Source organism: Pseudophryne corroboree, chromosome 7 (genome assembly GCF_028390025.1).
Source record: "Pseudophryne corroboree isolate aPseCor3 chromosome 7, aPseCor3.hap2, whole genome shotgun sequence".
Taxonomy (NCBI): domain Eukaryota; kingdom Metazoa; phylum Chordata; class Amphibia; order Anura; family Myobatrachidae; genus Pseudophryne; species Pseudophryne corroboree.
In genome coordinates, this window is record NC_086450.1 from 190,864,951 (window position 1) to 190,878,451 (window position 13,501).

Here is a 13,501-nt window from a genome sequence, read left to right on the forward strand (position 1 = left end):
GGTGAGTGGGTCCCGCTCGCGGGACCCGTACTTTATCGCGATCCGGCGCGGTCAGTGGGAGGTGGGCCGCGCGCGCTGGCGGTGGACACCGTGGCAGTACAGGCGATCCCACTAGATCACCAGGGCATGGGTGCAGGTCAGGTTTTCCCTTAAAACCGTTTTACTAGTAGCCCACAGTACCTGGTGGTTTTGGCAGCAGGGGGATAAGGCTTAGACCTGGAGCCCCTCCCCCAGCCCCAGGGCACCATTTCCAGTAAATGTTCCCACCCTGGAGCTGCATATCTGTCTCTCACTCACTCCCTGTCAGTGTTTGGGCGCCATTTCTCTCAGCTACACTGTTCCTGGCACTGCTTGGGCAAATCCTCCTGTGTAAAGCCGCCTGGTTGTCAGCGCTGTGACTTTACATGACACTTAAGTATTCTACATGTCAATTAGACAGTGTTAGTTAAGAAAGAGTGCATTTAGTCAGGGTTCTCTGGTACACGTACCCTGTGATATACACCCAGTTCTTACTGTGCAGTGTTATATCTATTGACTACATAGCTATATAAGCTGGTCCAGTGCAGTATTATTGTTAGTAATATCCTCTGCATTGTTTACATGTGAGTGCATTAGCTTGCTGAGTGGTTTCCATTTCGTGTCTCTCACTCAACTTGCTATCCCTATATTCTATAACCTGAGGGGGCTTGGTGCATCAGGTTTTATAATTATATAGGATTTTCACAAAGATATACTCTAATACGTATTTTTCTCTGTGATTTTAGTCACCATATCTCTCCTGTATCTCTGCTTGTGCTGAGTACACTGTGCAGGGGTTTGGGTAAGAGGTATTGTACTGCTGCCAATTGTACTGTGTTACCTCATACTGCAAGTTATATCATGTCTACTTCTGAAGGTAACGGTTCTGGGGCGGAACACACTGCCGGTGTTGCTGAAGCCACAGACCCCTATGAGAAGACTATAGCAGCTATGGGCTCTGGTTCTGGGGGCTCCTTGCCCCCCAGTGGGACTGTGGCAACCGGGGTACATAATGACCCACCGTGGGTTGCTTTCTCCACGCTGCTACATACGCTAGTTACTAAACTAACACCACCTATGGGACCTCCTATGCCGGTGCAACCGTATGTGGTCCCCGTAGCTAACCCGCCTTGGGCGGACAATTTATCTGCTCAACTGAAGAAGTTGAACCAGTCCCTGACTACTAAAAAGTCTGACCCTCGCTCGCCTAAGACCAAGGGGTCCTCTAAGCGAGCTCTTATCTCCTCACAATCCACTGCTGTCACTGACACCTCGTCTGATGAAGATGGCGCTTACACTGACCCCACAGATTCTGACACAGATACTGCTGATGGGGAGGGTAGTTCACATGTGGATGTTCCTGATCTTTTGGAGGCTATTAAGTTAATTTTAGGAGGGGCGGATCCCGAGCCATCCGCCCCTCCTAAGAAACCAGATAGGTTCAAGCGTCAGAAGGTGGTTAAACAAGTTTTACCTCACTCTGACCAGCTAGTGGATATACGTCAGGAACCCTGGGGAAACCCGGGAAAGAAGTTTGTGCCTCAAAAGAAGATACTGGCTCGCTATCCCCTCGCACCAGAGCTGTCTAAAAATTGGGAAATGCCTCCTACAGTGGACTCACATGTGGCTAGGATGGTGGTTTCCTCAGCTATACCTGTCACTACCATCACATCTCTAAAAGAGCCTACGGATAAACGTGTGGAGGGTTGTCTGAAAGTGATTTACACCCTCACGGGTGCTGCACAAAGGCATTGAAGCATGGGCCTTGGAGTTAGAAGCTGAAATCTCTTCTGACCATGCTAGACAATGCTTGTCATATATTGTCACAGCTTCTCACTATATTAAAGAGACGGCTTCTGATGCCGGTATCCTAGCAGCCAAGGCCTCTACTACATCAGTCCTGGCTCGCCGGATATTGGGGCTGAGATCCTGGTCTGTGGATCTGGACTCTAGAAAAACTCTGGAGGTACTGACAAAACTGCCTGTCTACCAAGTACCGCTCCTTCTGTGTCGAAGGCTAAAGGTACTTCCTTTCGCCCCTTTCGTCCTTCAGGTAAAGCAAAAGGTCAGGTGTACAACAAGCAGGCCCACACTTCCAAACCTGGTAAGCCGAAGCCCAAAAGAGCCTGGGCTGCCCATCAGCCAGCTTCCAAGACTGATAAGCCTGCCGCATGATTGGGCGGGCCTCCCCCTGGGGGATCCCAGGGTGGGGGGCTGGCTTCTAGGGTATACCCAGGAATGGTTGAAGACCACTTCAGATGCCTGGGTACAGGAAGTCGTCACTCGAGGTTACGCCATAGCCTTCAAAAACCAACCCCCTCATCGATTTTGCCAGACAGACGTCCCGTTGGACCAGACATTCGGTGGTACAGACCCTCCTGGATACAGGAGTTGTAGTACAGGTGCCTCTTGCTCAGAGGGGCCAGGGGTACTATTCTCAAAAGAAGGGGGCCGGGGGTACTATAGTCCCGAAACCGAATGGGTCCTCCCGGCCCATTCTCAACCTCAAGGCATTGAACAGGTTTGTGAAAGTTTCCAAGTTCCGTATGGAAACCCTTCGCTCTAAAGTTCTGGCCTTGGAACCTGGGGACTAAATGGTCTCCCTGGACATACAGGATGCTTACCTGCATATTTCTACAGCAGTGTCACATCAGCAATACCTGAGGTTTGCGATTGGCAACCTCCATTACCAGTTTCGGGCGTTACCTTTTGGTTTAACTACGGCTCTGCAAGACTTCACCAAAGTTATGGCGGTGATGACGGTGGTACTCCGCCGTCAAGGGGTCAGGATACTGCCATATCTGGACGACTTGTTAATCCTGGCAAATTCCCCAGAAATTCTTCTACGTCATCTGGATATGACTGTCCGGTTTCTACAAGCCCACGGGTGGCTCATCAACTGGAAGAAATCTTCCCTGGTCCCTGCTCAGAGCATGGTGCACCTGGGAGCGCTTTTGGACACTCACAACCAGCGGTTGTTCTTGTCTCAGGAGAAAGTCCTGAAGCTTCAGGACAGGATTTGTTGCTTCCTTTCTCGTCCGCAAGTGTCGATACATTCGGCAATGCAGGTGCTGGGCCTCATGGTATCATCATTCGACATGGTGGAGTATGCTCAATTTCATTCTCGCCCCCTCCAGAGGCTGATTCTAGCCAAGTGGGATGGCCTGCCTCACCGGATCAGGTCTCACATGATCTCACTGACTCCGGAGGTCCGTCTGTCGCTGCACTGGTGGCTCCAGGACCAACGATTGTGCAGGGGCCGTTCCTTCTGGATATCCGACTGGATCCTGTTGACGACAGATGCCAGTCTCAGAGGTTGGGGAGCGGTGATGGAGCAACACTCCCTTCAGGGTCGGTGAACCAAGGAGGAATCTCTCCTCTCGATCAACATTCTGGAATTGCGGGCGGTCTTCAATGCGTTGAATCTGGCCCAGCATTTAATTCAGAACCGTCCTGTTCAAGTACAGTCGGACAACGCCACCACAGTGGCTTACATAAATCATCAAGGCGACACTCAAAGCCGTTTGGCAATGAAGGCGGAACGCCATCTACCCGCCATATCTGCAATATTCATTCCGGGAGTCCTGAATTGGGAAGCAAACTTTCTCAGTCATCAGGACGTACACGCCGGAGAGTGGGGCCTCCATCCAGAAGTGTTTCAACTCCTAGTGGAAAAGTGGGGCCTTCCAGACGTAGATCTGATGGCGTCTCGACACAATCACAAGGTTTCGGTATTCGGAGCAAGGACGAGGGATCCTCAAGCAGCATTCGTGGATGCGCTGGCGAAGCGTGGAGGTTTCGACTGCCATACGTGTTCCCTCCAGTGTCACTGCTGCTCAGGGTAATTCGGAAGTTCAAGCAAAAAAGAGGAATTCTGCTTCTCATAGCTCCAGCGTGGCCCAGATGGCACTGGTTCTCAGACCTGCAGGGCCTATCGTCGGAGCGTCCAATTCTACTTCCACAACGCCCAGACCTCCTCGTTCAGGGCCCCTGTGTCTACCAGGACCTAGCCCGGCTGTCTTTGACGGCGTGGCTCTTGAAGCTTCCGTCTTAAGGGCTAAAGGGTTTTTCTGAGGCGGTCATTCAAACTATGTTGCGGGCCCGGAAACCATCTTCTGCTCGGATTTACTATAGGGTCTGGCATTCTTACTTTGTTTGGTGCGCATCTAACGATTATGATGCTTCCAAGATTAGTACAGCCAAGTTGTTGGCCTTTCTTCAGCAGGGCCTGGACTTAGGCCTGCGTCTGGCCTCCCTCAAGGTTCAAATATCTGCCTTGTCGGTGTGGTTTCAGAGAAAGATTGCGACCTTACCTGATGTGCATACCTTTACTCAGGATGTGTTGCGTATCCAACCTCCTTATGTCCCGCCTGTGGCTCCTTGGGACTTGTCGGTGGTTTTGATGGCGTTACAAGAGTCTCCGTTTGGACCTCTTGGTTCAGCTGATCTTAAGTGGCTTTCCCGTAAGGTGGTGTTTCTGCTGGCTATTGCTTCAGCTAGAAGAGTGTCGGATTTGGGTGCCTTGTCTTGTATTTCCCCATATCTGATATTTCATCGTGACCGGGCGGTTCTTAGGACTCGTCCCGAATATTTACCTAAGGTGGTATCTTCGTTCCACCTTAACCAGGAGATCGTGGTTCCGGCACTTGTTTCTCCTGATCTGTCTCCCAAAGAGCGGTCTTTGGATGTGGTACGGGCTCTCCGTATCTATGGGAAGAGAACTGCTTTTATTAGGAAATCTGATTCTCTCTTTGTGCTGTTTGGATTTCACAAACGGGGCTGGCCTGCTCACAAGCAAACTTTGGCCAGATGGATTAGAATGGTGATTGCACATGCTTATGTGAGGGCTGGTCCATCAGCTCCTGCTCACATTACGGCCCATTCTACTCAGTCTGTTGGACCTTCTTGGGCGGCCCGCCGTGTTAAGACCCTTGAACAATTGTGCAAGGCGGCTACGTGGTCTTCAGTGAACACGTTCATAAGGTTCTATGCCTTCGATACTGCCACTTCCCAGGATGCTTCCTTTGGACGCCGGGTTCTTGTGCCCGCTACAGTGCATCCCCTCCCATAAGGAACTGCTTTAGGACATCCCCTATGTCTTTCCTTGTGGAGCCCAGTGTACCCCGCAGCAGAAAACAAGTTTTATGGTAAGAACTTACCTTTGTTAAAACTCTTTCTGCGAGGTACACTGGGCTCCACAAGGCGCCCACCCTGACGCACTTAGCTTCTTTGGGTTGGTATGGCATTAGCCGCTGACACTTCTCCTGTCGTGAGAGTGTGGTGTATGTGGCTACTAACCGTTGTCGTCTCTTTTCCTGCTACTGCATTGGGCTGGTTAACTAACCTATGTCTTTCCTTGTGGAGCCCAGTGTACCTCGCAGAAAGAGTTTTAACAAAGGTAAGTTCTTACCATAAAACTCGTTTTTTTTAGGTATATAGGCAAAAGGAGAAAAACAAAAGGCGGAATAATAAGACTAAAGCCAGAGATTGGGAGTCTTGTTGAGGGAGACAATGTAATAGCAAATCATCTTAACAATTATTTTTGCTCAGTATTGACTACTGAAAGAGAGGGGAATGGGCCACAGTTAAGTTGCAGGGATATTCAGAAAAATGAAACAAGTACTGTACATTTACAGAGGAGAAGGTCCTAACAGAACTCTCAAAGCTGAAAGTAAATAAATCAATGGGGCCAAATGGGATACATCCAAGGAAATTAAAAGAGAATTAAAGGGGTGCTGGTATCACCCTTAACAGAATTATTCAACCAGTCACTAACTACAGGAGTAATTGCAGAGGACTTGAAATGAGCGAATGTAGTCCCACTGCACAAAAGTGGAAGAAATGAGGAGGCAAGCAACTACCGGCCAGTGAGCCTTACATCAGTAGTAGGGAAATTGATGGAAACACTCTGAAAATAAATAGTTTTAGATTATCTCAAATCCAGCAATTTACAGGATCCCAAACAGCATGGATTCACTGGGAGAGGAGATCATGTCAAACAAACCTTATTAACTTTTTTGACTATTTATCTATTTGACTAAAGTAATAGATAAAGGTGGGAGCGTAGATATAGCTTATCTAGACTTTAGTAAGGCTTTTGACACTGTCAAACATCGCAGACTGCTAAATAAACTCAAAAGTTTGGGATTGGATACCAAGATGGTTAAATGGAGAAGATCTTGGTTGCAGGTAGTGCCGCCGAGAGCCACTCTGGGCCCTGGTAAAGGGGCGGGGGCATGGCTTAAGAAAGTGGGTGTTACTATGCCCTTTAATATAAAAGTACTTTAAAGCACCCACAAAGTGGGCACTGTTTTAACACAGGGAGGGCAGGGGAGGGCACCCGCTTCCTACTTTACTTGATCTGAAAGCGGGTCCCTACTCCCCGGCCAGCGCCATCTTCCCATTGATATTTGGGAAGATGATCCTGGTCACCAGAGAGCAAAGACTCTGGCACAGTGCCAGAGTCTTAACTTTCTATGTGCAGCACCATCTTCCTGAAGATATCACTGGGAAGATGTTGCTGCCATTGGCTGGCCACAGCACAGGTATACCTGGGGAGTGGCGGGCTGTTAGCGGACTCCCCCCCCTCCTCCGCATCCCACCCACCCCCACTGGACGCCACTGGTTGCAGGATAGAAAACAGAGTTGTAGTAAATGGAGTGCATTCACAGGAGAGAAATATTACTAGTGGAGTACCCCAGGGATCTGTACTTGGACCAGTGCTTTTTAATATCATTATTGGTGACACTGTTCAACATGTAAGGTGAGAAACCCAAGTTAAAGGTATTTGAATGACTGACTCAATAGATTCCTTTTTTATATAGGATGCAGTCAAAATACCATTCTGTCAGGATCCCGGCGTTCAGGAGACCGACGCCAGAATACCAACAGCCGCTGAAATACAGACAACCTGACATTCTATCACCACAGGTTATTCCCACTCGGTTGGTGTGTCCACACCATGAACCAAGTGGGAATATAACCTGTGGTGAGTGAAACGAGCCACTGGGCCCGAAGCGTGGCTAGCGCAGCAAGCCTGCGAGGGGGCTCATTGCCTCGCTACCGGGATTGCGGCATATGAGATGCCGGTGTTGGTATACTGACAACCGGAATCTCGTCTCCTGGTAAAACATCCTGAACCATTTATATTGATTGTAATAATCATTTAAATGAAAAATTGAATCTCCCTGAAATATCAGTCATGTGACCATTGGTTTCACTTGCTCAATATATAGAGTGAAATATAAGTGAGATTTTTATATAAAATATAAGTTTTTCATTAATGTTAATATATCAGAAGATGCATAGCTGTAAGGGAATACATATGTATTCCCGGTGGGCGGGATGCCGGCTGTCAACATCCCGGCAATGGCCACTGTCGGGAATCCCCTTTCTCATCCCTTTCTCTCTCTTTCTCCCTAACACCCTCTCTCTCTTGCCCCTCTATCTCTCTCCCTGACACCCTTTCTCTCTCTCGCTCTCCCCTCTCTCTCTCTCATTCCCTCTTTTTCCATGAAACCTATCTCTTGCTCACTCCGACACCATCTCTCTCCCTTTCTTTCTCACTTCTCTCTCTCTCTCACCCTGACACCCATTCTTTCTCACTCTTCTCTTTCTCCATGATACCCTCTCTCTCTCTCTTATTCTCCTCTCTCTCCCTCACTCCCTCTTCCTGGCACCCTCTTTGTCTCTCTCACACTCCCCTCACTCGCTCTCCTGCTCAGCTAAAGGCAATTGTAGTGATAGTGCAGGGGAAAGGGTGTGTAGGTGCAGGGGTCAAGGAGGGGCCTCTGATATATGCGTGTACCTGGTGTACCGGGCCCCAAGGGTTCTGTTGCCAGCCCTGCTTGTCCTGCTACAGAATATATTTAGAGCCAATCAGACACCTCCCTCTTGGTATGGCATGATGGAGAAGTACCTGCCAGTAGATTAAAGGTGGTTAAATATTTCCTGCTGGACAAACTTTCCTCTAGTTTGTCCACCCACGGCATCGGATAGACCTCAAAAAGAGACACTTTGTTTGACTTTGTTAAGTCAATGCAGAACCGTAAGCTGCCATTGGGTTTTGGAATCAGCACAGTCGAGCTATACCACTCACTTGGTAGACTCCTCAGTTATCCCCAGTTTCTCTTACGTCCTAGAGGATGCTGGGGACTCCGTAAGGACCATGGGATATAGACGGGCTCGACAGGAGACATGGGCTCTATAAAAAACTTTAGAATGGGTGTGCACTGGCTCCTCCCTCTATGCCCCTCCTCCAGACCTCAGTTAGATCCTGTGCCCAGAGGAGATAGGGTGCACTACAGGGGAGCTCTCCTGAGTTTCTCTGAAAAAGAATTTTGTTAGGTTTTTTTATTTTCAGGGAGCACTGATGGCAACAGGCTCCCTGCATCGTGGGACTGAGGAGAGAGAAGCAGACCTACTTCAGTGATAGGCTCTGCTTCTTAGGCTATTGGACACCATTAGCTCCAGAGGGAGTCAGAACGCGGGTCTCCCCCCGCCGTTCATCCCAGAGCCGCGCCGCCGTCCTCCTCGCAGAGCCGGAAGATAGAAGCCGAGTGAGTATAAGAAGAAAAGAAGACTTCAAGGCGGCAGAAGACTTCGGATCTTCACTGAGGTAAGCGCTGCGCGCCATTGCTCCCACACACACTACACACACTAGCGGGCACTGATTTGTGCAGGGCGCAGGGAGGGCGCCCTGGGCAGCAATAAAACCTCTGTTTCTGGCATAGACACTGCGGAGGCAGTAATTCTTTAAACCCCCGCAAGTTTGAGATATTTTGAGCAGGACCGAAGCCCGCCGCCGGAGGGGGCGGAGCTTGGTCCCTCAGCACTAACCAGCGCCATTTTCTCCACAGAGATCTGCAGAGAAGCTGGCTCCCCGGTCTCTCCCCTGCTGAACACAGTGAAACAGGGCTGAAAAGAGATGGGGGGGCACTTGAAAGGCGCAGTGAGTGTATTACACAGTAATATAATATAAAAGCGCTATTATCTGGGACATTATTTTCCAGTGTCAGTTGGCGCTGGGTGTGTGCTGGCATACTCTCTCTCTGTCTCTCCAAAGGGCATTATTGGGGAACTGTCTCCTTATAACTATATCCCTGTGTGTGTGGGGGTGTCAGTACGAGTGTGTCGGCATGTCTGATGCGGAAGGCTCAGCAAAGGAGGAGGTGGAGCAGATGATTGTGTTGTCACCATCGGCAATGCCGACTCATGATTGGATGTGGAATGTTTTAAATGCAAATGTGACCTTATTACATAAGAGATTGGACAAAGCAGAGTCCAGGGAAAAAGCAGGGAGTCAATCCACGGGTTCGGCTGGGTCACCGGGCCCTTCTGGGTCTCTAAAACATCCCCTATCCCAAATAGCAGACACTAATACCGACACGGACTCTGCCTCCAGTGTCGACTACGCTGAAGCGAGGTTACACCCAAGGGTGGCAAAAAGTATTAAATATATGATTATTGCAATAAAAGAAGTTTTGCATATCACAGATGACCCCTCTGTCCCCGACACGAGGGTGCGCATGTATAAGGAAAAGAAACCTGAGGTAACCTTTCCCCCATCTCATGAGCTGAACGAGTTATTTGAAAAAGCTTGGGAAACTCCAGAGAAAAAACTGCAGATTCCCAAGAGCATTCTTATGGCATATCGTTTCCCTGCACAGGACAGGGTACGTTGGGAATCCTCTCCCAGGGTGGACAAGGCTTTTACGCGCCTGTCCAAGAAGGTGGCGCTACCGTCTCCGGACACGGCAGCCCTCAAGGATCCTGCTGATCGCAGACAGGAAACTACTTTAAAATCTATTTATGCGCATACAGGTGCTTTACTCAGACCAGCAATTGCATCGGCATGGGTGTGTAGCGCAGTTGCAGCTTGGACAGATACCTTGTCAGCTGACCTTGATACCCTAGACAGGGATACCATTTTATTGACCTTAGGTCACATTAAAGAGGCAGTTTTATATATGAGGGACGCTCAAAGAGACGTTGGGCTGCTAGGTTCAAGAGCCAACGCCATGGCGATTTCTGCTAGGCGAGCCCTATGGACCCGCCAATGGACGGGTGATGCCGACTCAAAGAAGAATATGGAGGTTTTGCCATACAAAGGTGAAGTTTTATTTGGGGAAGGTCTCGCGGACCTGGTTGCCACAGCTACCGCGGGTAAATCTACCTTTTTGCCTTTTGTTTCCCCACAGCAAAAGAAAACTCCACAATATCAGATGCAGTCCTTTCGGTCGCATAAGTCCAGAAGAGGTCGGGGCTCATCTTTCCTCGCTAGAGGTAAAGGTAGAGGGAAGAGAGCACCTGCTCCGGCTAGTTCCCAGGAGCAGAAGTCCTCCCCGGTTTCTACTAAATCCACCGCATGACGCTGGGGCTCCACTGAGGGAGTCCGCGCCGGTGGGGGCATGTCTTCGACTCTTCAGCCAGGTCTGGGTTCTGTCAGACGTGGATCCTTGGGCGATGGATATCGTATCCCAAGGCTACAAACTGGAATTCGAAGAGGTGCCCCCTTGCCGATTTTTCAAGTCGGCCTTGCCAACTTCTTCCCCAGAGAGGGAAGTAGTGTTAGCTGCTATTCAAAAGCTGTGTCAACAGCAGGTGATTGTCAAGGTTCCCCAAGTCCAACAGGGGAAAGAGTACTATTCGACCCTGTTCGTGGTCCCGAAGCCGGATGGTTCGGTCAGACCCATTTTAAATCTAAAATCCCTAAACCTGTACTTGAAAAAGTTCACATTCAAGATGGACTCGCTTCGGGCGGTGAACTCCAGTCTGGAAGGGGGGGATTTTATGGTGTCACTCGACATAAAGGATGCATACCTTCATGTCCCCATATATCCTCCTCATCAGGCGTACCTGAGATTCGCTGTACGGGACTGTCATTACCAGTTTCAGACGTTGCCGTTTGGGCTTTCCACGGCCCGAGGATTTTCACCAAGGTGATGGCGGAGATGATGGTGCTCCTGCGCAGGCAGGGACTCACAATTATCCCATACTTGGACGATCTCCTGATAAAAGCAAGATCGAGAGATCAATTGCAGAAGAGCGTGTCGCTCTCCCTGAGGGGGCTACAACAACTCGGTTGGAATCTCAATTTGACAAAGTCACAATTGATTCCAACGACTCGTCTATCATTCCTAGGCATGATTCTGGACTCAAAACAGAAGAGGGTTTTTCTCCTGATGGAAAAATCCCAGGACCTCCAGAACATGGTCAGAGACTTGCTAAAACCAAAAAGAGTGTCTGTTCATCAATGTACTCGAGTTCTGGGAAAAATGGTGGCAGCCTACGAGGCCATCCCCTTCGACAGGTTTCATGCAAGGACGTTTCAGTGGGACCTCCTGGACAAGTGGTCCGGGTCCCATTTACTAATACATCAGAAGATAAGCCTGTCCCCCCGGGCCAGGGTGTCTCTCATGTGGTGGCTGCAAAGTGCTCACCTTCTAGAGGTTCGCAGGTTCGGCATTCAAAACTGGATTCTGGTGACCACGGACGCGAGCCTCCGAGGATGGGGGGCAGTCACACAAGGAAGAAATTTTCAAGGGCTATGGTCAAGCCAGGAGGCTTGTCTACACATCAACGTACTGGAATTGAGGGCCATATACAACGGCCTACGACAAGCGGAGAATCTTCTTCGCGACCTACCGGTTCTGATTCAATCAGACAACGTCACAGCCGTGGCTGTACACCGCCAAGGCGGGACAAGGAGCAGAGTGGCGATGGCGGAAGTCACCAGGATTCTTCGCTGGGCGGAAAATCACGTAAGCGCTCTGTCAGCAGCCTTCATTCCGGGAGTGGACAACTGGGAAGCAGATTTCCTCAGCAGGCACGATCTCCATCCAGGAGAGTGGGGATTTCATCAAGAAGTTTTTGCAGAGATAACAAGTCTTTGGAACTTCCACAAATAGACATGATGGCGTCACGCCTCAACAAGAAGATTCGGAGGTATTGTGCCAGGTCAAGGGACCCTCAGGCAGTAGCGGTAGACGCCCTGGTGACACCATGGGTGTTTCAGTCGGTCTATGTGTTCCCTCCTCTTCCTCTCATCTCAAAAATATTGAGAATCATAAAACGAAAAAGAGTTCGGACAATACTCGTGGTTCCAGATTGGCCTCGAAGGGCCTGGTATTCGGATCTTCAGGAGATGCTCACAGAAGATCCATGGCCTCTTCCTCTCAGGGAGGACCTGTTGCAGCAGGGACCCTGCGTATTCCAAGACTTACCGCGGTTACGTTTGACGGCATGGCGGTTGAACACCGAATCCTAGCTGGGAAAGGTATTCCGGAGGAAGTCATCCCTACTCTGATAAAGGCTAGGAAGGAGGTGACGGCGAAACATTATCACCGTATCTGGAGGAAGTATGTATCTTGGTGTGAAGCCAAGAATGCTCCTACGGAAGATTTCCACTTTGGCCGTTTTCTCCACTTTCTACAGACAGGAGTGGATATGGGCATGAAGTTAGGCTCCATTAAGGTACAGATTTTGGCACTGTCTATATTCTTTCAGGAGGAATTGGTTTCTCTCCCAGAAGTCCAGACTTTTGTAAAGGGAGTGCTGCACATCCAGCCTCCTTTTGTGCCCCCAGTGGCACCTTGGGACCTTAACGTGGTGTTACAGTTCCTAAAATCTCACTGTTCTGAACCTCTTCAAACAGTTGAATTAAAATTTCTCACTTGGAAGGTGGTCATGTTGTTGGCCTTGGCATCTGCAAGGCGGGTGTCCGAATTGGCGGCTTTGTCTCACAAAAGCCCCTATCTGATTTTCCATGTGGATAGAGCAGAGTTCAGGACGCGTCCTCAATTTTTGCCTAAGGTGGTTTCATCGTTTAATATGAACCAGCCTATTGTGGTGCCGATGGCTACGGGAGACTTGGAGGATTCCAAGTCCCTGGATGTAGTCAGGGCCTTAAAAATTTATGTAGCCAGGACGGCTCGGATTAGGAAAACAGAGGCACTCTGTGTCCTGTATGCGGCCACTAAGGTTGGCGCTCCTGCTTCTAAGCAGACTATTGCTCGCTGGATCTGTAACACGATTCAGCAGGCTCATTCTACGGCTGGATTGCCGTTACCTAATTCGGTAAAGGCCCATTCCACTAGGAAGGTGGCCTCTTCTTGGGCGGCTTCCCGAGGTGTCTCGGCTTTGCAGCTTTGCCGAGCAGCTACCTGGTCAGGTTCAAACACTTTTGCAAAGTTCTATAAGTTTGATACCCTTGCTGATGAGGACCTTGCGTTTGCTCAGTCGGTGCTGCAGAGTCGTCCGCACTCTCCCGCCCGGTCTGGAGCTTTGATATAAACCCCATGGTCCTTACGGAGTCCCCAGCATCCTCTAGGACGTAAGAGAAAATAAGATTTTAAACCTACCGGTAAATCTTTTTCTCCTAGTCCGTAGAGGATGCTGGGCACCCGTCCCAGTGCGGACATATTTCTGCAAGGCTTGTATATAATTGTTGCTTACATAAGGGTTATGTTACAGTTAAGATCAG